Source organism: Emys orbicularis, chromosome 19 (genome assembly GCF_028017835.1).
Source record: "Emys orbicularis isolate rEmyOrb1 chromosome 19, rEmyOrb1.hap1, whole genome shotgun sequence".
Classification (NCBI taxonomy): domain Eukaryota; kingdom Metazoa; phylum Chordata; order Testudines; family Emydidae; genus Emys; species Emys orbicularis.
In genome coordinates this window covers 10,476,995-10,503,840 of record NC_088701.1, presented here as the reverse complement: position 1 = coordinate 10,503,840, position 26,846 = coordinate 10,476,995, and the positions used below count along the sequence as shown (strand labels likewise).

The following is a 26,846-nucleotide window of genomic DNA, read 5'->3' as shown; positions in this document are numbered from 1 at the left end:
AACCTACTGTTTCTTATTTGCAGATATAAAGATATCCAGGGCTTTTAAGGTCACCCTCGGGTGCGTAGAGAGACACCGGTTTTGTCTGTGAATAATTTTTGATCTTCAAAGGGCAAGTCCTCAACAGTTGCTTGGACCTCCCTTGGGAACCCAGAAAGATGGAGCCAGGATGCATGGTGCATGACCATAGATGTAGCAATGGACCATGCTGCTGTGTCTGCAGAGTCAAGAGAGGCCTATAGAGCCATCCTGGCGATGAGATACCCCTCAGAAATGTTTGCCTTATATTGCTCTTTTTTGTCATCAGGCAAACTTTCAATAAATTCTGACATTTTAGCAAACAGACTGTGTGTGTATTTTGCCAGTAGGGCCGCAAAATCAGCTATGTGGAACTGGAGTGTGGCGGAGGAGTAGGCTTTCCATTCGAAGAGATCTAGCCTTTTCTAATCCTTATTATATGGGGTCGTTCTGGACTGGTGTTGTTTTCCCCTTTGGTTGACCGTACCCACCACCAGAGAGTTTGGTGCGGGGTGAGTGAATAAAAACTCAGTGCCTTTTGCTGTCATGTAATACTGTTTATCAGACCGCTTACACGAGGGAGGGGCTGTAGAAGGTGTCTGCCAGGTTATTTTTACAGGCTCCCTGATAGCATCATGAATTGGCAGGGCTATCTTTGCTGCTGGGGATGCCTGGAGTATGTCCGTGAGCTTGTGTTAAGTCTCTGGTAGTTGTGCTTTTGAAGAGGTCTTGAAAAGATATAAAATCATCCCCTGTAGTTTGGGGGAAGGGGGGGAGGAGGAGAGAAGAATGAGATGTGAGTGGGCAGCAAAGTGTCACCTTCAGTTGTGTCCTCAGGCTCCTGGGTCTCTTCCTCTTGTGTCTCTGAGGGTGCTGGGACAGTTGGCAAAGAGGACCATGCTACTATGGACCTAGACGGGATAGGGGGCCTGAGGTTTTGGGCCCTATACATTACCCGTGGATCCCAGTATGGCCAGTTTGGTGGGAATGGTATAGAGGCAGTGCCCATGCTTGACCATACCAGCCCTGCATGTCTGTAGATGTTTAGTGATGAAGTGTATATTACTGCCTCATCCTCTTCTTCCTCATCATTGGAGATAGGAGGGGCTGATCCACAGGGAGTGGTTAACAGGCTTGGTCCTGGTCTAGATGGGGTAATGTCCGTACCAAGTAGAGGAGATTCAAGTGTTGAGGTCACTTTCAGGTCCACACGCCCAATTGCTGCGGAACTGTGACACTCGGTGCCAGGGACGTGCACTGACCAGGAATAAGAGTTGAAGCTGTCGGTGCAGATGACAGAGCTGTGCTTCATAGGTACAGCAGATGGCGCCATTGTACTGCTCGGTGCAGAGGTTTTCTTCTGCTGCGTAGGTGCCAAGCTGGGAGGCTTCACTTTACTGTGTGAACCTCTATTAGAAAGCTTGCCCACATAGGGTCTTTAGCTCCTCGGAAAGTCTCAGCACCGGACGTTCCCGGTGCGCTCTTGGTGCCATCAATACCGGGGCAGATTTTTCATTTGGAGATCACTTTCTTTTAGGCAATTCTCGGTGTGGGGATGAGTGTGGCTTTTTGGTATCCTTTCTAGAAGCAGGCTCCTTAGCAGCCGCTGTTGAAGCAGACCCCTTCAGATGCTGCCGCCCGTTGGCCAGGAAGCGTCCTGGACTCGGGCTTGGAGGCCAGTCTGAGGGATTTCTTCATCATAAGGAGCTTCAATTGGAGATCCCTGGCCTTCCTTGTCCAGGCTGTCAGTTTTCTGCAGTGCAGACACTTTTGGGTAATGTGTGTCTTGCCAAGGCAGGGGGGACACTGTGCATAGCCGTTAGAGACCAGTATGGAAAGTCTGCAAATCAGGCAGTGTTTAAAGCCAGGTGCGCTGGGCAGGCTTGAGAGAACAAGTCCTTGGAAAGAAAAACAGGGTTTATCCCTGTTTCTCCATTCCCCTCCCGCCCTTTTTCTTTTAAGGCAATAGCTGAGTACCTGACAAGGGAGGCAGGGGTAAAAGAGGAAAGGTGAAAAATATAATTTTTTTAAAATGAAAAAGTAAAATATTAAATATGAAGGGCAAGGGGATGGGGCAGCTAACTACAACTAAGCTAACACTATCAGGAACAACTATGAACTATTAAGCTTATTTGAGGTAAGAGAGGGTGCTGCTGGTCACTCCGACTCAAGCCAAAAGTGGTAGAGAAGGAACTGGGGGGTTGGCTGCACACCACTAATGTAACCGCTTGGCAGGGCGCGAGATGGCTACACCGTGTGCATGGCCCAACCAGGCACTGCTACCACAAATCTCTGATTAAAAGCACATGGCATCAAGACACCTAAAGCGGAACACCCACAGGGACACTTCTAGAAGAAGAATATATGCTTTCAAAACTTCTGCTGGCTACATTTGGGATTCTGGTAATATAAGACTCAATCTACACACTGGAGAACTTCATGCTGTGGAACACACACACACACACACACTCTCTCTCTCCCTCCCCCTCCTCCTCTCTCTCCCCCTCTTTTACAGTCTGCCTCTCTCCCTACCTGAATTCTACAGGTTGGTCTCTAAAGTGTCCTGTTACAGCTTTAGTTTTTTAATCTCAACCAAAAACATTAATTTATAAAACAAAGTCCATTCTTCATAATCACAAACTTAGAACAGTGAGAATTGTGCTGTGGCTTATCCCAGACACCAGCAGCTAACTGAACATATCCAGATTGCAGGAAGGATTCGTATACTACAAGATGCAGGTCAAAGAGATGCTCAGTTCTTGAGGCTTCTGGCAGATTCCACTCCTCGTGGCTATTCCTGACACACCCACTAGTAGTGGGCACAGTTTACTAGGCTAATGAGAGGCTTATTTGAAGGTACATTTCCCCAGAGGGCACACCCACTCTAATACTGAATTGATATCAGGGAACCCTGAAGTGATGCCAACACACTAATGTCACAAATATGACATTATAACTTCACTGCAAGATCAAGCAGAGGGTGAGCTAGTGAACATTATCCTATTGGAAACTTAAATACAGAAGACAGCTGTCCAAGTACACTCTGTTTGCAGAAAGGTTCTTCCTCAACACCTGCAGTAAGCTTCCCATCCTCCACAGCTTATCACATGAACTATCTTATTTATCAGTTAAACCAAAGACTAGTGACTACACAGTGAAGTCATTGTTAAATCTGCTTATAAAGATGATAGAAACCAGTAAGCCATTTTCTCCACTAGGATCCTATACTACTGGTGTTAGAAGAGTAACCTTTCAGCAAGGTGGTGGTCAAACCCACAAAGATGCTAATTAAAACCTATTTTCAAATACAACATACAAGAGATGTAAAAAAACATTTGTTGAGCAAGAGCTTTGGGCCTGAACTAAACCAGTGCAGAGCAATGTTTTATGGAACACTAGTCTACTTTCTATGGAGAGAGGGGGCTGTATAGCTTGGATGGCCTTCATCCCAGGAGAACGGGAACCAATCTTCTAGGGGACAGACTGCCTAGACTAGACAGGTGGGCATTAAACTAACAAAAGGGGAGGATGAAAACAGGGAACAAATGATGTTGAAAACAAAAGGAATCAAGGAACAAAGGGATGTGAAGAGAAGAAATGCTATAATTGCCTATACATCAATGCCAGGAGGCTGGGTAATAAAAAAGTAGAAATGGAATTGCTCATTTACAAGTGTATCATCTCACTTGTTCATATCACTAAAACCCAGTGGGAAAATTAGCATGATTGGAATGTTAAAACTAATGGTTATAAGTAGCTATTTAGGAAAGACTAAGCCCAGGTCTACACTACGAATAGCGTAGCTGAAGTCGGTGTATCTTAGGTTGACTTACCTGGCTGTGTGGACGGCGGTGAGTCGACCGCTCCTGCTCCCCCGTCAACTCCGCTTCCATCTCTCGCGAGCTGGAGTTCCGGAGTCGATGGGGAGCGTGATCGGGGATTGATTTTATCACGTCTTCACTACCCGATCCGGCGGGTAGTGAAGACCTGCCCTAAGTGGACAAAAGGGGGTGGAGATTGGCATTCTGTCAAAACCAGCACTGCCTGCTTCCGAGTTACTGAGAAGTCAAAAGCAAGTGATCTTGAAAGCTTATGGATCAATGTTCTCTAACAGATTAAGGCACAAGATGGGGTATTAGCTGGTGGCTGTTACAGACCACCAAATCACAATGGAGAACAGGATGGCTGTATCCTTAAAAGACCTACCTATAACTTGGGGAGGACTTCAATTTGAATGACACATGCTCGAGGGTCTCATGCTGCCAGTATTAAAACATACTCAGAATTTTTAAAACTATAAATGACAATTTCCTAACTCAAAAAATGATGCATCCAATATGGGGAAAAATCTAGAGTAGACCTCCCCTTGACAAATGAAGAATTAGTCACAGAACTAAAACATTCAGAGATGCAAGTGATTATGATTTGATCGCATTTGTTAATAATGTCCAAGCCAGTAATATGGATAAGTAATGTTTTAAAAGGCTAATTTCACAAAGATGAAGATAACTCAGTCAAATCAGCTGGAAGAAAGAATTTACACACAAAAATGTGAATGATAATTGGGAACTGTGTAAGAACTTTTAACTAAATGCTCAAAAAGTCACAACTGAGAAAGATGGTTAACAATGGAGAACACTGAATAAAAGACCAGCCAAGCCAAGGGGAAGTGAAAGCAACTATAAAATAATTCACACACACACATATATATATAGATAGATAGATCGATCGATCGATCTATATCTATCTATCTATATCTATCGATCGATCTCTCCATGAAAACAAATGAAAAGAGGGGAAGTTGATTGCAATATATATAAATTAGAAGGTAGAAAATATAGAAAATTGATAAGGGAAGCAAAAGTATACAGAGAAATCTATGGTCAGCAGAGTTAAGAATAAAAAGTTTTTACATTATATTAAGAACAAAAGGAATCATAACAATGCTATTAGTCCATTACTTAATGGAAATGATAGAGTTGTCAATAATAATATGGCAGAATCATAGATCCATAGAATAGCAGGGTTGGAAGGGACCTCAGGAGGTCATGTAGTCCAACCCCCTCCTGCTCAAAGCAGGACCAAACCACAACTAAATCATCCCAGCCAGGGCTTTGTCAAGCCGGGCCTTAAAAACCTCTAAGGAAGGAGATTCCACCACCTCCCTAGGTAACCCATTCCCAGTGCTTCACCACCCTACTAGTGAAAAAGTTTTTCCTAAGATCCAACCTAAACCTTCCCCACTGTAATTTGAGACCATTACTCCTTGTTCTGTCATCCGGTACCACTGAGAACAGTCTAGATCCATCCTCTTTGGAACCCCCTTTCAGGTAGTTGAAAGCAGCTATCAAATCCCCCCTCATTCTTCTCTTCTGCAGACTAAACAATCCCAGTTCCCTCAGCCACTTCTCATAAGTCATGTGCTCCAGCCTCCTAATCATTTTTGTTGCCCTCCGCTGGACTCTTTCCAATTTTTCCCACAGCCTTCTTGTAGTGTGGGGCCCAAAATTGGACACAGTACTCCAGATGAGGCCTCACCAGTGTCGAATAGAGGGGAGTGATCACGTCCCTCGATCTGCTGGCAATGCCCCTACTTACACAGCCCAAAATGCCGTTAGCCTTCTTGGCAATAAAGGCACACTGTTGACTCATATCCAGCTTCTCAGCCACTGTAACCCCTAGGTCCTTTTCTGCAGAACTGCTGCTTAGCCATTCAGTCCCTAGTCTGTAGCAGTGCATGGGATTCTTCCGTCCTAAGTGCAGGACTCTGCACTTGTCCTTGTTGAACCTCATCAAATTTCTTTTGGCCCAATCCTCTAATTTGTCTAGGTCCCTCTGTATCCTATCCCTACCCTCCAATGTATCTACCACTCCTCCCAGTTTAGTGTCATCTGCAAACCTGCTGAGGGTGCAGTCCATACCATCTTCTAGATCATTAATGAAGATACTGAACAAAACCAGCCCCAGGACCGACCCTTGGGGCACTCCGATTGATACCGGCTGCCAACTAGACATGGAGCCATTGATCACTACACGTTGAGCCCGACGATCTAGCCAGCTTTCTATCCACCTTACAGTCCATTCATCCCACCCATACTACTATAACTTGCTGGCAAGAATACCGTGTCATTTATTTCTGTTCTGCTTTTGAGAAAGAGCCAGATGAATTCACAACATAAGATGATGATGAAACACTTTCCATTCCAACAGTAACTAAGAAGCACATTAAACAGCAGCTACTGAAGTCAGACATTTTTAAAATCAGCAGCTCTGGGTAACTTGCCTCCAAGAGTTTTAAAAGAGCAAGCTGAGGAGCTTGCTGCACTCAACATGATTTTCAATAAGTCTTGGAATAGTGGAGAAGTTACAGAGGAAAGAAACCAAGCTAAGGTTGTGCCAGTATTTAGAAAGGATACACAGGATGACTCAAGTAACTATAGGCCTCTCCGACTGACACTGAGCCTGGGCAAAATAATGGAGCAGCTGCTATGGGACTTGATTAATAAAGAATTAAAGGAGGGTAATGCCAATTAGACATGATTCATATAAAAAAGATATTGTCAAACTAACTTGATTTTTTAAATTTAAAAGTATGATATTATATTCCCTCAGAATTTGGCACTGTTGCAACTGCTATTGGAATACTATATCCAGTTCTGGTGTCCACAATTCCAGGACATTGAAAAATTTGGAGAGGTTAAATAGGTAAAGGCTCAAGGAGCTCAATTTATTTAACTCAGCCCTGGTCTACACTGGGTGTGGGGGGAAAATCGATCTAAGTGAATAACGTAGCTGAAGTCAACATACTTAGATCTACCATTGGAACATCTTACCAAGGGCTGCTGTTGAGTCTCTCTGGAAATTTTTAAATCAAGTTGGATTGGTCTTATTCAAATCTGAATTAATGTAGGGATGTCCTATGCAATATACAGGAGGTCAGTCCTAGATCACAATGGTCCCTTCCAGCCTTAAGACTATGAATCTATGAACCAAGCTCCAAAAAACCTAAATTATTAAAAATGTGTAGGCTTGAGATGTAAGCACACAATACAAATATCGAACGTAAGTTTACATGCATAGTTTTACTCATTGTAATTTTAAATATCCTTCAATGTGATGTAGTTCACCTTTAAATAAACAAAGTATAAAGCATTCAGGCTGAAAACCCCACCATGCAAAGATCCACACAAAGCCAATGCATCAGTTTAGCCCTCAAAATAGAGCATGAGTGATAATTCAGTGGGGCACATGCCTTGTGTAAGCTGTCTACACAAAGCTGAATTTATCTTCAGTGAAGAGCATTTCATCTCAAAGGTAGCAAGCACACTTTTTCAAATGATGGCAGATTATTACAAAATGCAATAAAAATATGTTGTATATACATAACCTTGGAAAACCCACCCAGTAGATAGATCTATCAAAATTAAAAGCTGTCACCAATATGGATGCCTCTTAGGTGCAAAAACGACTTCAGTGCTTTATTCTGCTTGTTGCTCCTGTTTTCAGATGCTTTTTGCATTAGGAGCATGGTTACATCTAAACCTTAATATTCTTGAAGGGTTATGTAGGTGTCACCAAAACAAACATGCAAGTAACGTTAGACTTTTGAGAATCAGTTTCCCTTCAGTTACTAATCCTTTCCTAATTACAGTAGAACCTATTTGCCATGATGACTTAATTAACCAAATTAGCTGTTACATGAAAACACAGTAAAACTCAGGGAAATGGTATAATACCACATACTCTGCTTGTTTGACTACTGTAATTTACTTTTATGGGCCTTCACAATGTACTGATAGTATATTTAGTAAATATAATGAAGTGACAGTAATAAGATTTCACTCCTATAATCCTCATCTTTTAAACTTCACTGAAAAGTAAGGAGAGAACCATTTACTTGTGCTAATTATAATGTGTACATATTAGTATGGTTCTACTGCATAAGCAGGGTGCCCAAAGGCAAACATGGTCAAGGGAGTTCTAAAATGTGGCTCATATCCATTCGCTGTCAACAGCTCAGATATCCAATGTAGATAAGCAGCTGAAATTAAGATTAAGCACTGTATGTTGTGACTTGTAGTTTGACAATTACATGAGGGTGGCTGTTAATTTTTTGCTATTTTATTCAAATTGCATGGACCCTGCAACCAGTGGGCACTAGAGGGTACCCCTGAACAATAACAAGGACTGAACTCAAGAGTGGTCAGTAAAGTACTTTACCTGCTTCCTTCCTCCCACGTCCTCTTCCTTTTGCCTGGACTATTACAATTTCAGTTTCTTCCTCAGTCATTTCAGAGATTTTCTGCAGAAAAAGCTTTTCTAGAGCTTCTGCCATTAAGACTATGTCATCCCCTGGCTGGATTAACGATAGATAAAATAAATTAGGCCTGGCACACACTTTCGAAGCAAGGTTTGCATGAGATTGTAACCTAGAAAATTAATGCCACATTTAGGATTTTGCTCCGTCTTTTTCTCCCTTTAATATTGAGTTTAGTCATAACCAAGATTGAAAATGCAACAAAACCATTTCCGTACAGACATCATACATCTTTCACCCACCTATCCTATCCTGCACTCTAATACAGCGATCCCCAAACTTTTGAGGATCACATCCCCCTTACCTCGTGTCTTCCCCCCACCCCCCAGTACCTCCCTGAACCGGGGCTGGGAGTGGGGATGCGGCATGGGGGAGACACGGACAGCGATAAGGGGGACTCAGGGTGGGGCAGGAGCAGAGCCGCAGCTGGGCTGGGATGGGGGCTGGCATCCAGGCCCACGGTCGGGTGTGGCTCCACTCCAGGCCTTGCCCCCAGCCTCAGCCTCGGAATGGAGCTGGGGCCACCGGCCAAGGCTGGGGATGGGGCCAGGCACACATGTGGGGCTGGGAACTGGGGATGCAGCTAGGGGGCGGAGCAGAGCAGAGCTGGGGACAGTTAGGGGCTGGATGGCACTCCCTCCCTGTCCCCGTGGGGGCTGGCCCAGGCCCCGCCCTGCCCCCCCAGACAGTCATCCACACCCCTTAGGGGAGCTCACCCCACACTTTGGGGACCTCTGCTCTAATACTTCTGGATCCCAACCAAGTGGTTCCTCTAATGTTTCTTTTTTAAATGTTTACATTAGGAGTAGTAGTAGTGGTATTTATATTATGATCATATACAAAGGCCTATGGCCCTACGACACTGGATGCTGAACAAACAGAAAAGAGAGATACATTATCCTTGCACTGAAGGGCTTACATTCTAAAGACAGCACAAACAGATGATGGGTAGAGAGATGTGAATACAACGTACAGACAAATGAGTATGGTGAACAACAGCTTTGTTGCTGCACTGTAATTTGGTTTTTCAACTGGAAACAGAAGTAGGGAGTGGGAAAAGAAAGGAAGTGGAATAATCCCAGTTTGTCACCTGCTAGTGGTATGATCAGCAGGCTGCATTTTGTAGGCATCATGGCAGGTGTGTGTTAAGGAGGGATCTGAAGGACAATATGGAAATGGCTCTTTGGATTTTATCAGGGAATTTTACCCACTCATAAGGGGAATTATGGGAGAAAGCATAGAGATGTTTAAGGAAGAAGCTGACTGGTGGGCAGCCAAGGCTGGGAATTCTGGCAGTGAGAAGGAAAGGGTCATTATAAAAAGAAGCCAGTTGCGAACCAGCTGAGTGGTGAACAGCGGAGAGGCTAACAGAGGAAGTTTGACTGGCAGTTCACCTGGGAAGAGCCCACTGAGGCTTTCATCTTGCAGGCTTCTCTGAGTAGTTACTGCAACAGCTAAGGAAGCTCTTAGAAGGGAGGTAATATGGATGGTGAGTGATCAGCTGTTGTGACCTGCACAGGATGTGCCATGTTTATCTTTCTTCCACAGGACAGAAGCGACTTTGTCCGTACAAAGTGCAAGCTGGTCTCCATACTGAAAGAGAAGGTTCAAGGACTGGAGAAACAAGTATCAACACTGCACTGCGTAAGAGAAAACAAAGGTTTCCTGGACAGAGGTCAGGATATGCTTCTGCGGGCACAACATTCTGAAGAATCAGAGCAGGCTGCACAGTGGGGACAGAAGGACGGTGAAGAAAATTGGCAGCATGTGACCTCCAGAAGAAGAAAGAGGAGCATCCATGTACCAGCAATGCAGATACAGGTGAGCAACCGTTTTCATGTTCTCTCCACAGGTACTAATGCAGAGAGTGGACTAGATGATACATCCAAGGGAAGGGAGCAGAAGGAGACTCCACAGATTAGAAGGCATGAGATGCACTGTCCTACGGATGGAGGTTCCACAACCACCACTCCCAAGAGAAGGAGGCGGGGGGTGGTCGTTGGGGACTTCCTCCTAAGGGGGACAGAGTCATCTATCTGCCGTCCCAACCAGGAAAACCGAAAAGTGTGCTGCTTCCCAGGAGCTAGGATTCACGATGTGAGAGAGAGACTGCCACCACTCATCAAGCCCTCGGATCACTACCACTTCCTGCTTCTCCACGTGGGCACCAATGATACTACCAAGAATGACCTTGAGCAGATCACTGCAGACTACGTGGCTCTGGGAAGAAGCATAAAGGAATTTGAGGCACAAGTGGTGTTCTCGTCCATCCTCCCTGTGGAAGGAAAAGGCCCATGTAGAGATTGTTGAATCGTAGAAGTCAACGAATGGCTACGCAGGTGGTGTCAGAGAGAAGGCTTTGGATTGTTTGACCATGGGATGGTGTTCCAAGAAAAAGGATTGCTAGGCAGAGACGGGCTCCACCTAACGAAGAGCGGGAACAGCATCTTCGCAAGCAGACTGGCTAACCTAGTGAGGAGGGCTTTAAACTAGGTTCACCGGGGGAAGGAGACCAAAGCCCTGAGGTAAGTGGGGAAATGGGATACCGGGAGGAAGCACGAGCAGGAGAGTGCAAGAGGGGAGGACTCCTGCCTCAAACTGAGAAAGCAGGACTATCAGCGAGTTATCATAAGTGCCTATACACAAATGCAAGAAACCTGGGAAACAAGCAGGGAGAACTGGAAGTCCTGGCACAGTCAAGGAACTATGATGTGATTAGAATAACAGAGACTTGATGGGATAACTCACATGACTGGAGTACTGTCATGGATGGATATAAACTGTTCAGGAACAACAGGCAGGGCAGAAAAGGTGGGGGAGTTGCATTGTATGTAAGAGAGCAGTATGACTGCTCCGGTATGAAACTGCAGAAAAACCTGAGAGTCTCTGGATTAAGTTTAGAAGTGTGAGCAACAAGGGTGATGTCGTGAAGGTAATCTGCTATAGACCACCAGACCAGGGGGATGAGGTGGACGAGGCTTTCTTCCGGCAACTAACAGAAGTTACTAGATCACAGGCCCTGGTTCTCATGGGGGACTTCAATCACCCCGATATCTGCTGGGAGAGCAATACACCAGTGCACAGACAATCCAGGAAGTTTTTGGAAAGTGTAGGAGACAATTTCCCGGTGCAAGTGCTGGAGGAACCAACTAGGGGCAGAGCTCTTCTTGACCTGCTTCTCACAAACAGGGAAGAATTTGTAGGGGAAGCAAAGTGGATGGGAACCTGGGAGGCAGTGATCATGAGATGGTCGAGTTCAGGATCCTGACACAAGGAAGAAAGAAGAACAGCAGAATAAGGACCCTGGACTTCAGAAAAGCAGACTTTGACTCCCTCAGGGAACTGATGGGCAGGATCCCCTGGGAGAACAACATGAGGGGGAAAGGAGTCCTGGGGAGCTGGCTGTATTTTAAAGAATCCTTATTGCGGTTACAGGAACAAACCATCCCGATGTGTAGAAAGAATAGCAAATATGGCAGGCGACCAGCTTGGCTTAACAGTGAAATCCTTGCTGATCTTAAACACAAAAAAGAAGCTTACAAGAAGTGGAAGATTGGACAAATGTCCAGGGAGAAGTATAAAAATATTGCTCAGGCATGCAGGAGTAAAATCAGGAAGGCCAAATCACACTTGTAGTTGCAGCTAGCAAGGTATGTTAAGAACAACAAGAAGGGTTTCTACAGGTATGTTAGCAACAAGAAGGTGGTCAAGGAAAGTGTGGGCCCCTTACTGAATGGGGGAGGCAATCTAGTGACAGAGTATGTGGAAAAAGCTAATGTACTCAATGCTTTTTTTGCCTCGGTCTTCACGAAAAAGGTCAGCTCCCAGACTACTGCACTGGGCAGCACACTATGGGGAGGAGGTGACCAGCCGTCTGTGGAGAAAGAAGTGGTTCAGGACTATTTAGAAAAGCTGGATGAGCACAAGTCCATGGGGCCGGATACACTGCATCCGAGGGTGCTAAAGGAATTGGCGGATGTGATTGCAGAGCCACTGGCCATTATCTTTGAAAACTCATGGTGATCAGGGGAGGTCCCGGATGACTGGAAGAAGGCTAATGTAGTGCCCATCTTTAAAAAAGGGGAGGAGGAGGATCCGGGGAACTACAGGCCAGTCAGCCTCACCTCAGTCCATGGAAAAATCATGGAGCAGGTCCTCAAGGAATCAATTTTGAAGCACTTAGAGGAGAGGAAAGTGATCAGGAACAGTCAGCATGGATTCACCAAGGGCAAGCCATGCCTAACTAACCTAATTGCCTTCTATGATGAGATAACTGGCTCTGTGGATGAGGGGAAAGCAGTGGACGTGTTATTCCTTGACTTTAGCAAAGTTTTTGACACTGTCTCCCACAGTATTCTTGCCAGCAAGTTAAAGAAGTATTGGCTGGATGAATGGACTATAAGGTGGATAGAAAGCTGGCTAGATCGTCGGGCTCAACGGGTAGTGTTCAATGGCTCCAGGTCTAGTTGGCAGCCAGTATCAAGTGGAGTGCCCCAAGGGTCGGTCCTGGGGCCGGTTTTGTTCAATATCTTCATTAATGATCTGGAGGATGGCATGGATTGCACCCTCAGCAAGTCTGTAGATGACACTAAACTGGGAGGACTGGTAGATATGCTGGAAGGTAGGGATAGGATACAGAGGGAGCTAGACAAATCAGAGGACTGGGCCAAAAGAAATTTTATGAGGTTCAACAAGGACAAGTGCAGAGTCCTGCACTTAGGACCGAAGAATCCCATGCACTGCTCCAGACTAGGGACAGAGTGGCTAGGCAGCAGTTCTGCAGAAAAGGATCTAGGGGTTACAGTAAACGAAAACCTGGATATGAGTCAACAGTGTGCCCTTGTTGCCAAGAAAAATTGGAAAGAGTCCAGCGGAGGGCAACAAAAATGATTAGGGGGCTGAAGCATATGACTTATGAGGAGAGGCTGAGGGAACTGGGATTGTTTACTCTGCAGAAGAGAAGAATGAAGGGGGATTTGATAGCTGCTTTCAACTACCTGAAAGGGGGTTCCAAAGAGGATGGACTAGACTGTTCTCAGTGGTACCAGATGACAGAACAAGGAATAATGGTCTCAAGTTGCAGAGGGGATATTAGGAAAACTTTTTCACTAGGAGGGCGGTGAAGCACTGGAATGGGTTACTAGGGAGGTGGCGGAATCTCCTTCCTTAGATGTTTTTAAGTTAGGGCTTGACAAAGCCCTGGCTGGGATGATTTAGTTGGGGATTGGTCCTGCTTTGAACAGGGAGTTGGACTAGATGACCTCCTGAGGTCCCTTCCAACCCTGATATTCTATGAATATGCTGATAATATTACTAGATGAGTTTGGTATGGATGGGGCTAAGTTAGGAACATCCTTAAAGATGAAGACAAGAAACCTGTATGTGATGCACAGGTGAAGGTGGTGTCAACGTGAGGAATCAACAAGAGCTGATATCATCAGAGCAACAAGCCAAGATGATCATTTTAGTAGCAACTCCTCATGGAAGCAGGCAGCAGCAGTTAAGGGCAGAAGAGGGGAGACTGCAGTTGTCAAGACATGAATGATGAGGGCTTGGGTGAAAGTTTTGGCTGTGTGGACAGAGGTCATATTTTAAAGATGTGCAAGAAAACAGCAATATATATAAAAAAAGAACTGAATTCATGGGTGGAGGGTATAATAGGCCAGGGAAGCTCTGCATGCCAGCTCGGGCTGCCGGACTCCCGGTTGCAGGGTTTGGCAGTGAAGTTTTTGCTTTATTATGCCCCATGCAGGTTCCAAGGCGCCTGAGGAGGCACATACCACCTCCTCAGCTGCTCTGGAACTTGCATGGGGCATATCAGACACTTTTCCCCTGGGCGGGTTGGGTCCAGGGAGGGGGAAGCACGGCACAGCTTCAGCCAACCCAAGGCTTTGGGGGGCGGGGGAGAGAAGAGGGTCTCCACCCACCACCCAAGGCTTTGGGGGGGGGGAGCCCCTCCTCCCACCACCCATGACTGAATGTGTGGGTCCAGTGACAGGGCAGAGTCAAAAGCTTACACCCAGGTTATGGGCCTGAGTGCCTGGGAGGAAGGGGGAATGTGGAGGGCTTGAAAGGAAAGATCAAGAACTGAGTTTTGGCCATGTTAAGGTTAAGATGATGACTGGACTTCCATGAAGAGATGTCAGAAAAACAGGTTGAGATACTAGACTGGATAAAAAGAGATAATATATCAGTGGAGAGGTAAGTTTGTGAGTCATGAGCATAAAGATCATAACTAAAACCATGTTTGCAGATAGAATGCCTAGAGTGTTGAGGGAGAAAAAGAGAAAGCCCTAGGAGGAAGCCTTGAGGGACACAACAGCAGAAGAAAATATGAACGAGCAGTCTGAGGAAAAAAGAACCATGAGAAGACAGAATCACGAAAAGCCAACAAAGGGGAAAATTTCCAGACGTAAGGAGTGGTTGATGGTGTCTAAAGCTGCCGAGAGGTCAAGGAGGATAAAGAAAGAGTACAGAAACTGAGTTTTGGCCATGGAAAGGTCATTAGAGACTTTACTGTGCAATTTCAGTGAAGTGCAGAGGGCAGAAGCCAGTTTGGAGGGTCAACAACAGAACTGGAAGAAAAACTCCAAACAGCAGTTGCAGATAGAATGTTTAATGAGTTTGGAGATGAAGGTGAGAAGAGAGATTGGACCATGGTCTGAGGGGGAAGATAGGGAGGCCTAAACATGCTTGCATTGTAAGGGAAAAGGAATGCGATGAAAGAGAGGATGATAAGAGTGAGAAAAGGGTGAGAGCAGATGTAAGGGAGGTTAGAAGACAAGAGCGGATGGGGCACTTGGGCAGGAAGAGGAGAGGAGGCAGGAAGTCTTGGTGCCAATGATGGGGGAGGAGGAGGAGGAGTGTGTACTAAGGGCAAGAGGAGGAAGGGAAGTGTAGTGTAGTGGGAGGATCACACTAGATCTTTGAACAAATGAACAAAATCCTGTGGGGGTCACACAGCTTCTTCGCTGCCTATGGAACCTACAAGTTAGTAACTCACTCTAAGGAAGCGTGTCTTAACACTTAGTCCCAGATCCCGTTCACAGCTCCTTGTTCTTAAGACTATTACCTTCTCCAACAGTTTGGTGGCCTCCATCTTCTCTCTACCTCATAGTTTCACAACTCAGCCATGTCCCCTATTTCAGTTTTAGAAGCATAAATCAATTATTTTCCCGACCTATCCTCAATTATAAACACCCCACTCCCTGCCACCCTAGAGATCTTTTCTGCTCTCTGTATCTTTTTCAATTCCTTGATAGCCCCCCTGTAAAATGGTATGCAGAACAGTGCACACTGTGCAAGGGGAATCGCATAGCACTATAGTAAGAACACAACTGGGCCCAAAGGATTCATTGCAGCATTCCACTTCTCACCTCCTTCCTACCACCAAGCATGTAGCCTCACCCCCCAGCAGTCTCCGGCCTCTTAACCATAGATATTTAAATGCCAATATCCACTATTAACTCATCTGAGAGAATATCAGGAAGATAGGTCTGTCTTGTCTTTTCATTGCATAAAGGCAAGAGGGGCCTAAACGGCTATCAAATTATTAGTATCCACAGTTCTCAAGAAACTAACTGTTAATCTGGATTCAGTTACATTTAAGGATTGTTATAATAAGTAACATCTGAACCAACCACATGCAGTTCTGAAGTGGTGCAATGATTACAGTACATTCGTTTGGCAGACCCAAATTCATAGTCATATACCTTATTGTAGATGTAACAATTTGTAAACATTGTATTAAAGTCCTGGATACATTCTTGAGCATTCCAGTAGTAGTTATTCTCCAAACGTTTCCTTATTGTTCCCATGTCCATAGGAGTTTTAATAATCTTATAATAATCCTGTGGAAATCAGAGAGAGAAATATCAGTTTAGAACCTGGAAAAATCCAACAATGCTGGTACATAAAGTGCATATTTACAGGTACTATTATAGGATAAATGCAAAGCTTTGATAAGCTTTTTCATGCCTCTTACTTCTAATCACTGAACTTTACTGATTACTCTAACCCAGGGATGCTCAACCTATGACCCACGGGCCATAAACAGCCCACTAGATTTCATAAGGCCCGTGGCCTGCTTCAACACAATATACTAACGGCTGATTCATTAGAGTTTTGTCGTCATATTTACATCATTTTCGTTTAAACAAGGATGTAAAATCTGTTTGGCCCACACAAGGTTGTGTGTAGGTTTATGTGGCCCTCCTGTGTTATAAGGTTAGGCACCACTGCTCTAACCAAACCTGTGGGGAGCTTTCAAATGAAAACTATACTCAGAACTCCTATCTATCACAAAGAGTTCTTGCCTCAGCCACCATCAATCACTTTACAGTAACTTAGGCCGGGTCAACACTACAAAGTTAGGCTGATGTAAATCATCTTGGGTTGATCTATTTGTGCATAAAATGGTATTTGGCGAACGTAAGCGCCCCATTGCGGTGATGCAGTAAAACCACCTCCCTAAATTGCACTGAGCCATGGTCGATCTACTGAGGTTGACAGTGAGTATAGATGCTGCATGACATATGTCATAGACTTTAAGGTCAGAGGGGATGGTCATGATCATCTAGTCTGACCTCCTGCACATTGCAGGCCACAGTACCTTACCCATCCACTCCTGAAATAAACCCCATAACTCTGGCTGAGTTACTGAAGTTCTCAAATCATGGTTTTAAGACTTCAAGTTACAGAGAATTCGCCATTTACACTAGTTTAAACCCGTAAGTGACCCGTGCAGCAGAGGAAGGCGAAAACTCCCGGGGTCTCTGCCTGGGGAAAAATTCCTTCCTGACCCCGAATATGAGCATGAACAGCCAGGCAGATACCTGGGAAAGAATTCTCTGTAGAAGCTCAGAGCCCTCCTCATCTAATGTCCCATCTCCAGCCGCTGGGGATTTTTGCTTCTGGCAGTCGCAGATGGGCCACATGCCATTGGAGGCAGTCCCATCATCCCATCCCCTCCGTAAACTTATCAAGCTCAGTCTTGAAGTCAGTTAGGTTTTTGCCCCCACTGCTTCCCTTGGAAGGCTTTTCCAGAATTTCACTCCTCTATGGTTAGGGTTAGAAACCTTCGCCTAATTTCAAGCTTAAACTTGCTGATGGCCAGTTTACATCCATTCGTTTTTGTGTCCACATTGGTGCTAAAATAACTCCTCTCCCCTCGGGTATTTATCCCTCTGACGTATTTATAGAGAGCAATCATATCTCCCCTCAGCCTTCTTTTGCTTAGGCTAAACAAGGCAAGCTCTTTGAGTCTCCTCTCATAGGTAGGTTTTCGATCCTCCAGCAGTTGTCACACAATGACCAACAGTGACTGCTCTTGGTCACATTTGTGAACTCCACTGCCCAAGCATCAAGATCGGAAGATACTCCCTTACCCGTTAAAATCTCCACATATTTTTTAAAATGCCAGAGATCCTAGAAATCCGTTTGCCACCGAAAAACGTGGAATTTGCATTTTTACAGAGAATCTTTAGTTTTCACATTTCTAAAAACATATACTATGGAACTCCGATTATCCAATCTAATTGGGATTGGGGCCAGAGTAACGGAATTTTTGATTATCCAATCAGCAGAATAGGCGGGGCTCGGGTTGCCAGCCCCAGGCGGCGGGGCTTGGTCTGTCAGCCCAAAAATTCTAAATATATCAATAAAACATTGGTGTTCAACTGATACCTATATATATTATGGCTAGGGAAACTAAAGTTCAGCATTTCATTTTAATTACAGAAAAACTACAGGGCTTTGGAGCTGTGCTCCGGTTCCGCTCCAGCTCCAGGCAAAAACCTGCAGTTCCACTGCTCCGGAGCTGCTCTGGGCTCCGCTCCAAAGCCCTGGATTTTTATGTTTTTATCATCGGATAATTTTGAGTTATCACAGAAAACTAGGATTCCTGCTGATAGCCCACCTCAGTAAGCACATCTAGAAGCTCTCCTTTGTTGTGTGCAACTGCCCAACCAACCATGCCGGCTCTGTATACTAGACACTTTCCTGCTTGGAGTAGACAGGAGGTATTGGATCTACTGGGCCTGAGGGGAGAAGAGGCTGTACAGGCACAGCTGTGGACCAGCCACAGAAATGTGGACAGCTACGAAATGATTGCACAGGTGATGCAGATGAAGGAGTACAACAGGGATCAGCAGCAGGGACGTGTGAAACTGAAGGTATCGTGGAAGGCATACCACAAGGCCAGACCAGTTGCCTTTACACCAAGCTGCATGACATACTTGGCAGAAACCCCACCAGCCACCTGGATACCTCTGAGGAGCCCAAGGCAGAGAACCCTGCCTTAAACAGCAAGGAGGAGAAGTACTGGGGGGAGAGGGGTCCAGCTATGCCACAAACCAGGACCAGTTTGAGACTCTACCTCAGTTTAGCCAGTGTCACCAGCTGAGCATGAATGAGCCCAGTCCAGGGTACGGAACTTCAGGTAAGCGTGTGCATACATTTTCCCTTACAATATATAAATGTAAAGATGATGCCTGGACCAACCCCGAGACAGCAGGAGAAAGGTATTGACTTTCCATTGTTTTACTCGTTCAAGAGGAGGTAGTGGTACAACCAACAGAGGGAGAGTTATTTGCTCTTCGTTCCCAGGCAGAGTTAGGCTCAGGGTAGGAGCCCATGCAGGAGCAGTTTATGTCCATAAGGACATCTCTTTTGTATCCTCCTGAGGGTACTCTGCAATCCTCTCCTCAAAAGATTTAGGGATGATAGCTTTATTTCTTCCTCTCATGGCACTCCATGACGGCTGCAACAGTGCCTTCTGAAGTCAACGAGCTAGCGGCATATGGGCGTGGGCAGGTTTGGGATGCCAGCAGCAGCTGTGCTCTCTGGGCCCGTTTTACCCTAAGGTTGACTGTGCGCTGTGTGAAGAAGTAATTATTTTTGTTTGTTTTAAACCTCCTGCCTGTTAATTTCATTGGGTGCCCCCTGGCTCTTGTGTTAAGTAAAGGAATAAACAACACTTCCATATTCCCTTTCTCCACACTATTCATGATTTTATAAACCTCTATCATATCCCCCCTTAGTAATCTCTTTTCCAAGCTGAAAAGTCTCAGTCTTTTTAATCTCTCCTCACATGGAAGCTCTTCCATAACCTTAATCATTTTTGTTGTCCTTTTCTGTACCTTTTCCAATACTAAGCATCTTTTTTGAGATGGGGCAACCAACTCACATGGAGTATTCAAGGTGTGGGTGCACCATGGATTTATATAGTGACATAATGATATTTTCTGTCTTATCTATCGCTTTCTTAATGGTTCCTAACATTGTTAGCTTTGACTGCGGATGCATATTGAGCGGCATTTTCAGAGAACTCTACACGACTCCAAGATCTCTTTCCAGAGTGGTAACAGGTTCTAAATTAGCTATCATTTTGTGTGTATAGTTGGGATTGTGTTTTCCAATGTGCATTATTTTGCAATTTATCAACCATTTTCTTGCCTAGTCACCCAGTTTTCTGAGATCCCCTTCTAACTCTTCACAGTCTGTTTTGCACTTAACTATCTTGAGTAATTTTGTATTGTCTGCAAATTTTGCCAACTCACTGTTCACCCGTTTTTCCAGAACATTTATGAATATGATGAACAGCACTGTTCTCAGTACCGTTTCCTGGAGGATACCACTATTTACCTCTCTCCATTCTGAAAAGTGACCATTTATTCCTACCCTTTGTTTCCTGACTTTTAACCAGTCCTTGATCCATGAAAGGACCTTTCCTCTTATCCCATGACGGCTTACTTTGCTCAGGGACCATGTCAAAGGCTTTCTGAAAGTCTAAGTACACTATATCCACTGGATTATCCTTGTCACGTGCTTGTCTCCTCCCTCAAAGAATCTAATAGGTTGGTGAGGCATGATTTCCCTTTACAAAAGCAGTGTTGACTCTTCCCCAACAAACTGTGTTCATCTATACGTCTGATAATTCTGTTTTTTGCTATAGTTTCATCCAATTTGCCTGCTACTGAAAGTTAGGCTTATTGGCCTATAATTGCTAGGATCACCTCTGGAGCTTTTTTTAAAAATTGGTGTCACAATTTATCCTCCAGCCATCTGGTACAGAAGCTGATCTAAATGATAGGGTAGTTTTGCAATTTCATATTTGAATTCCTTCAGAACTCTTGGGTGAATACCATCTGGTCCTGGTGACTTCTTAGTTTCATTTATCAATTTGTTCAAAAATCTCCTCTACTGACAACTCTATCTGTGACAGTTCCTCAGATCTGTCACCTAAGAAGAGTGGCTCAGTTATGAGAAACTCCCTCACATCCTCTGCAAAGACTGATGCAAAGTTTTGTTTAGTTTCTCCACAATGGCCTAATCTTTTTTGAATGCCCCGTTAGCATGTTGATCGTCCGGCGAACCCACTGATTGTTTGGCAAGCTTCCTGCTTCTAATGGATGTACTTAAAAAAAATTGCTGTTTGTTTTTAAGACTTTGGTTAGTTGGTCTTCAAATTCTTTTTTGGCCTGCCTAATTATATTTTTACACTTGACTTCCCACAATTTATGCTCCTTTCCATTTTCCTCAGTAAGACTTAACTTCCACTTTTCAAAGGATGCCTTTTTGCCTCTCACCGCTTCTTTTACTTTGTTGTTTAGCCATGGTGGCACTTTTTTGGTCCTTTTACAATGTTTTTAATTTGGGGTATACATTTAATGTGAGCCATTATTATGGTGATTAAAAAAAAATTCCATGCAGCTTGCAGGCATTTCACTTTTGACTGTGCCTTTTAATTTCCATTTAACTAGCTTCCTAATTTATGTATAGTTCACCTTCCTGAAGTTAAATGCTACTATGGTGGGGCTTCTTTGCTGTCCTCCCCCCCCCCCGGATGTTAAATTTAATTATATTATGGTTGCAATTACCAAGCGATTCAGCTATATTCACCTCTTGGAACAGATCCTGTGCTCTGCTTAGGACTAAATCAAGAACTGCCTTTCCCCTTGTGGGTTCTAGGACTAGCTGTTCCAAGGAGGAGTTATTGAATGGTGTCTAGAAACTTTATCTTCGCATACCATCCTTAGGTGACATGGATCCATTAATATGGGGATAGTTGAAATCCTGCATTATTATTGAGATTTCTATTTTTTACAGCCTCTCTAATCTCCCTGAGCATTTCACAATCACCATCTTGGTCAGGTGGTCGGTAATATATTTCTACTGCTATATTCACAGGGCGCTCTCTCCAGAAGAGCTCTCAATGGCTTCCCCAACCATTCTGTGCTCTTTTAGTATTGGCAGATGGCATATTTTACAACCCTTTGTCCCTCCCTGCCTGTGAAGATGTTATGTGAGCCACAGGACTCTGGCAGACAGTTAAGGAGTGACCATGGAGGCACAAGAGGCTTCAAAATGTCTGTAAGCCAATTAAGTAGGTTTACATTTAAAAATCTTCCCTTATAAAATTACTGAATATTACTGAACAGCACTGGAGGCCACAACAAACCTAGCTGCAGGCAGCCTGTAGGCTGTATGAGTACCAAGGCACTCCACTAAGGCCATGAGTATTTTAGCTTCCATCAAGGTCTATGCTAACGAATACAAAATAGCACAGATGAAGCAATTGACTACACAGAACACAGAACAGTATTCTGAGTGGCAGGGAAGAGTGAAGTCCAAGGTGGCAAATACCTTGGCTCATCTTCTTAATGATTCCTGCTGCTTGACAGCCAGAGAGATGAATTAACTAGTCTGGACTGGGGGACAGGAGGGAATAGTATCCTAACATATTAAACAACTCAAAATATTTATTCCTAATGCATTTTCTGTCTATAAACCAGAAGGGATATTATTCCTAATTATAAATACCCTCCCCTCCACAAAATTTGAAGACTGGCTGGATCATTGAGAGTATACCCCTCCCGGTGTCCATCTCCAAAAACCACTGATTCGGTGATTTCAGTAGGAGGGAAAAAATACCCAAGATACAAAGGACTTCATATTCTTCATAGACATTGTGGCATTACGCCCCATATACTTCATAGAGATATTGTTATATAGGATATGATTATGGCATACCTATAATGTATTTTATACAAGGTAAGACATGTGAGAGATCATTGGCAAGGTTATGGTTCAGTGAATAGGATTATCCTATTTGTATGCATGTATCATTTTGGTATCTAAAGTTAGGAATACTGTCTATGCATCAATTACAAATGTGTTTACACCTGGGGAATGCCCACTAGGCAGAATGCAATCAGTTTAGATGTCTCACTGGGAAGAACAATAGGTCTTAGAAAATGCTGATCACTCACTGAGAAGCCTTCCAGGGGACGATGCAAACAGACTCTGGGTTATGGCTGCAGGGACCTGTGACCAAGTCACCTGGTACTGAACTCCATAATAATACTAGTGTTTTTCCACTGACCGGGTTTGAGGATCAAACTGGTAGACAAAGGATTCCTGCCATATGCAAAAGCTATTTAAGGCAGGGGAGTGACATCATTGTGCTTCGTTCTTCTTAGACTCCCTGTCCAAGGAAGAGGACTACTGGAAACACCTGAGAACAAGACTGGACTAGGGGAGAAGGGCTGAGCCCAGGCTAGAGAGTGTCTGGCCTGTGAAAGGAATATCTGGAGTTTTAAGCTGCAAGCAAGTGCAGCTTACCTTCAAGAATCTCGGCAATCTGCCTAAAACAACATTTTGGGTGAGAATTTGCTACTTATAACCAGTTTCTTTGGTTTATTAAGCTTAGATTGCGTGTTTGTTTTATTTGCTAGGTAATCTGCTTTGAACGGTTTGCTAGCCCTTATAATCACTTAAAATCTATCTTTTGTAGTTAATAAACTTGTTTTGTCTAAAACCAGTGTGTGGGGAAATCATAATTTGGGGCAAAAAGCTGTGTATATCCCTCTCCACATTGAGCGAGGGGGCGAATTTCATGAGCTTACACTGTACAGTTCTCTGTGCCGCGCAAGACGGTACAATTGTGTGGTTACCCTCTTGAGGGGGGTGTGCACTTGAGTACTGAGCAATTCCTTAGCTGTGCCTTCCCATACACAGTTGATCTTCAGCATCTGTGTGTACAGCTGAAGCTGGGTGTGTCCCTACCTGTATGTGTGCTGGTCAAGTGCAGTCTGAAGCCCAAGGGAGGGCTTGGCTGGCTTGCCTTACCAATACAGTGTAAATGGAGCCCAGGCTGGAGGGTCAGGTGGACTCAGTGGTACCCCAGTTCCAGGCAGCACCCCAAAGTGGGGGGAACCTGTCACAGACATGTAATGTGTAATTTGAGAAGAAGCAGCAGCAGATTTCTCAATCTGTACTTACAGGGAGGTTTAGCTTGACAGCGTCCACAGGATGATGGAAAGGCCACGCAAACTGGTGTTTCCATAGTGTCTTGAGCACCACTTTGAGTAGATACTGCAGTTGGTTGGTCTGTCGTTTGGGCTTGTTAGGGTTGGAGGTCTCTGGTGGAGGGGGGTTAGTGCCTACAATATTGCCTTGTTGGGGTTGGGTCTGTGCCTGTGTTGTAGACATTTGTGTAGTTTCTAGTCCATCCCCCATTACTGGTAAATTTCTCAGTCTTGTCCCAGGGCCGCTCTCTACAGACATGCTATTGATCCCATCGCATTCCTCACCAGGCACTCTGTAAGACAAATGCAACAGAATTAACTGCAGGTCAGTTAAAACTGACAGTTTTCATTAGTAACTACATATTGCTTAAGTACAAACCAGGAAATCACTGCATACTTCAAATTTACTGAGAATACTGGATATACTTCCAACAGCCTGCAACCTTCGCAGGATAGTTCAGTAAAAGCCTTCTGTTGTTCAGTAGCATGTATTAGCCAAATGATTGGACATATTCCTAGATCCCAAGGCTGAAAAGGATATCCCGGGTAAGTCAGTTGACTCTAGTTCCCCTCTTTTCGCACCTAGCCATTTTCTTCTGTCTCCTTACAGGATATATCTTATTTTTGTATTTGCCCATGTTAGAGTAAGTTTTTTCAACAAGGAGCCCAGAAAGGAATAGAATACCTCAATAGGAGTAGTCTTATTAATGCTGTGTAGGGAAGAATCGCCTCCTCCCTGGTATCACAAATGAGAACCAAATTAGCATGGCATTGTTAGCTGCGACAGTTAACGTTTCATTGCCTTTGCCACTTAAAGCCTTTCATTTTCTAGGAAGAGCAAGAACCTTAATGATCAGATTTAAGCCCCTCACTATAAGAGTTCTTCTAATTTCTGAGACGAGGCTGTGTTGGGTCAGGGTTAGCTAACACATTACTTAACCGCAACCAACCACAATGTTTACTGAAGTGTAGATGCTGATTAACACCTTTATATCTCAACAAGTTATACTGAAAATGTCATGGTTAGGTAGGAAGTAGCTAACATGTCAGCTAACCCAAATAGAACTCAAACTTTTCCTAATTTAGGCAAACCATATGAGACTCATAGCTAACAATTTCTAGGAATCAGGTTTCAGAGTAGCAGCCGTGTTAGTCTGTATCCGCAAAAATAACAGGAGTACTTATATTATTCAGCAGTGACTAATCATTGGAATCTGCTTCGGTGTGTCTTCTTTGCTAATTCTTATAGTTTAACATTGAGAAACACTGATAGTTCAAACTTGAGACGAGACGTACAGAAATATTGATTAGACCAGATATTGATATCAGACTATTTTTATCTCATCAAAATATGAGTCTCTCAAAATGTAAGTTTCTCTCATTATTCACCAAAACTGCTTTCATGTAACACCAAAGGAAGCTGACAGAGAAAGCCTTGGTCTTAAACAACTGTATTACATCCCAACCAGTTATGTGCTTAATCTGTTGGACTAGAAGTACTGACCTGTTCCTAGAGCGCCTCTCCTACCCTCTAGAACCTTGGAAAGCAACACCAGCCTATACCGCCACATCTCTCAGATGCACAAAGCACTGTTGGCATCTCTTCCCTGAACCACTCATGCTAGATCAAAATCCAGCTATAGCAAGATGTTACAACAAAGTGTCAGCTGACCATGCTATTGGGTCTCTTCTACATGCAGTCAAGCACCTCATCCAACACCAGGCCACGGACAGGGGTGAAAGTAGGCCAGTACGGCATACCGGTAAGAAGCCCGTACACAGTCAACGTTAAAGCGCTGCCGCAGCAAAGCATTAAATTGCTCCTGAGGGTCCTTAAAGTGCTACTGCGGTGGCGGCCGGAGCCCCAGGCCCTATTAAATCGCCGCCAGAGCCCCAGGTGGTGCGTGCAGGCAAGGCAGTGCAGATGGGCTCCAGTCCCGCCCCTTCCGCTCGAGGCCTGGAGTAAGTGTTCCATATTACTTTCATCCCTGACCACGGATGACAGTAATGACAGGGTGGGTGAGGTAGTATCTTTTATTGGACCGACTTCCGTTGGTGAAAGAGACAAGCTTTTGTCTCACAGAGCTCTTCTTCAGTTCTGGGAAAGGTACTCAATGTCACAACTAAATGCAAGGTAGAACAGACTTAAGCATAAAAGAGTTAACACACATTGCAAGAGACCATTGAAGGTGAAATGGACAGTTAAAAACTTTGCACTCATAGGATAAAGGCAGGTGAGTGGGTTACAAATTGTTGTAATGAGCCATAAATCCAGTGTCTTTATTAAATCCATGATTTTTAGGGTCTAACAAAGTTATGAATTTAACTATCAAAAGACAAGCTTGGGAGCTATTATGCAGGTTTCCTTTGAGAAAAAGGACTAAGATATCAGATATGGAGTGACCATTTTATGAAAAGTGTTCACCCACAGGCGTTTTTGTTTTATCATTTTTCTGTGCGAGTTCATTTGAGAATGTAGTGATGATTAGTTTGTTTCACCCACATAGATACTGGGGCATTTAATGCACTGGATGAGGTACACCACATGATAAGCATGTGTAGGACCCATGGATCTTGAAAGGTGTGTTGTGAGGGGTACTGATCATTGTAGTAGCGGAGGTATGTCTACAGGTTTTGCATCTGTTACGACAGGGTCTGGTGCCACTTTGAGTTGGTGCGTCCTGTTCTGAGGGTAGCTTGCTTTTGATTTGCTTGAAGAAGTTGTGGGGGGTGTATGAAGGCCAGAAGAGGGGATTTAGGAAAGATTTATTTCAAGATGTGGTCCACATCAAGTATGTTGTTTAATGATACCCCCTACAGACTGCAGTGTGGGGTGGTAGTGACAAGTAGGGGAGTGCAGTGTCGTCGTCCCCCAACCCCGTACTGAAGCAAGTCCTTTTAGGGTAATTGGGCAGCCCATTCCATGATGTGATCTACTTCTCTGGTGGAGTGTACTTGTTTGGTGAACATGGTTTTAAGTGTGTTACGGTGTGTATCCCAGACTTTCTCCTAGAAACATTCTATGGTAGCTGAGTGCCTGGCTGTAGATAACATTTTTGGGGTGTTTGGGGTGGTTACTGGATCTGTGAAGGTAAGTGTAGTGATCTGTGAGTTTCTTGTATATAGTTATCTTCAGCTGATCGTGGAGTCTAGGAAGTTGATACTGGTGTGAGAGTTTTAGCTCTGGTCTACGCTACAGAGTT

General features: G+C 44.3%; 1 pseudogene; it reads right to left on the bottom strand.

Annotated features, from left to right (window-relative positions):
- The window catches only part of LOC135892054 (bromodomain-containing protein 4-like), a 104,801-nt pseudogene extending 80,899 nt beyond the window's left edge, over window positions 1-23,902 (bottom strand).
- Between the last annotated feature and the right edge of the window lie 2,944 nt (window positions 23,903-26,846).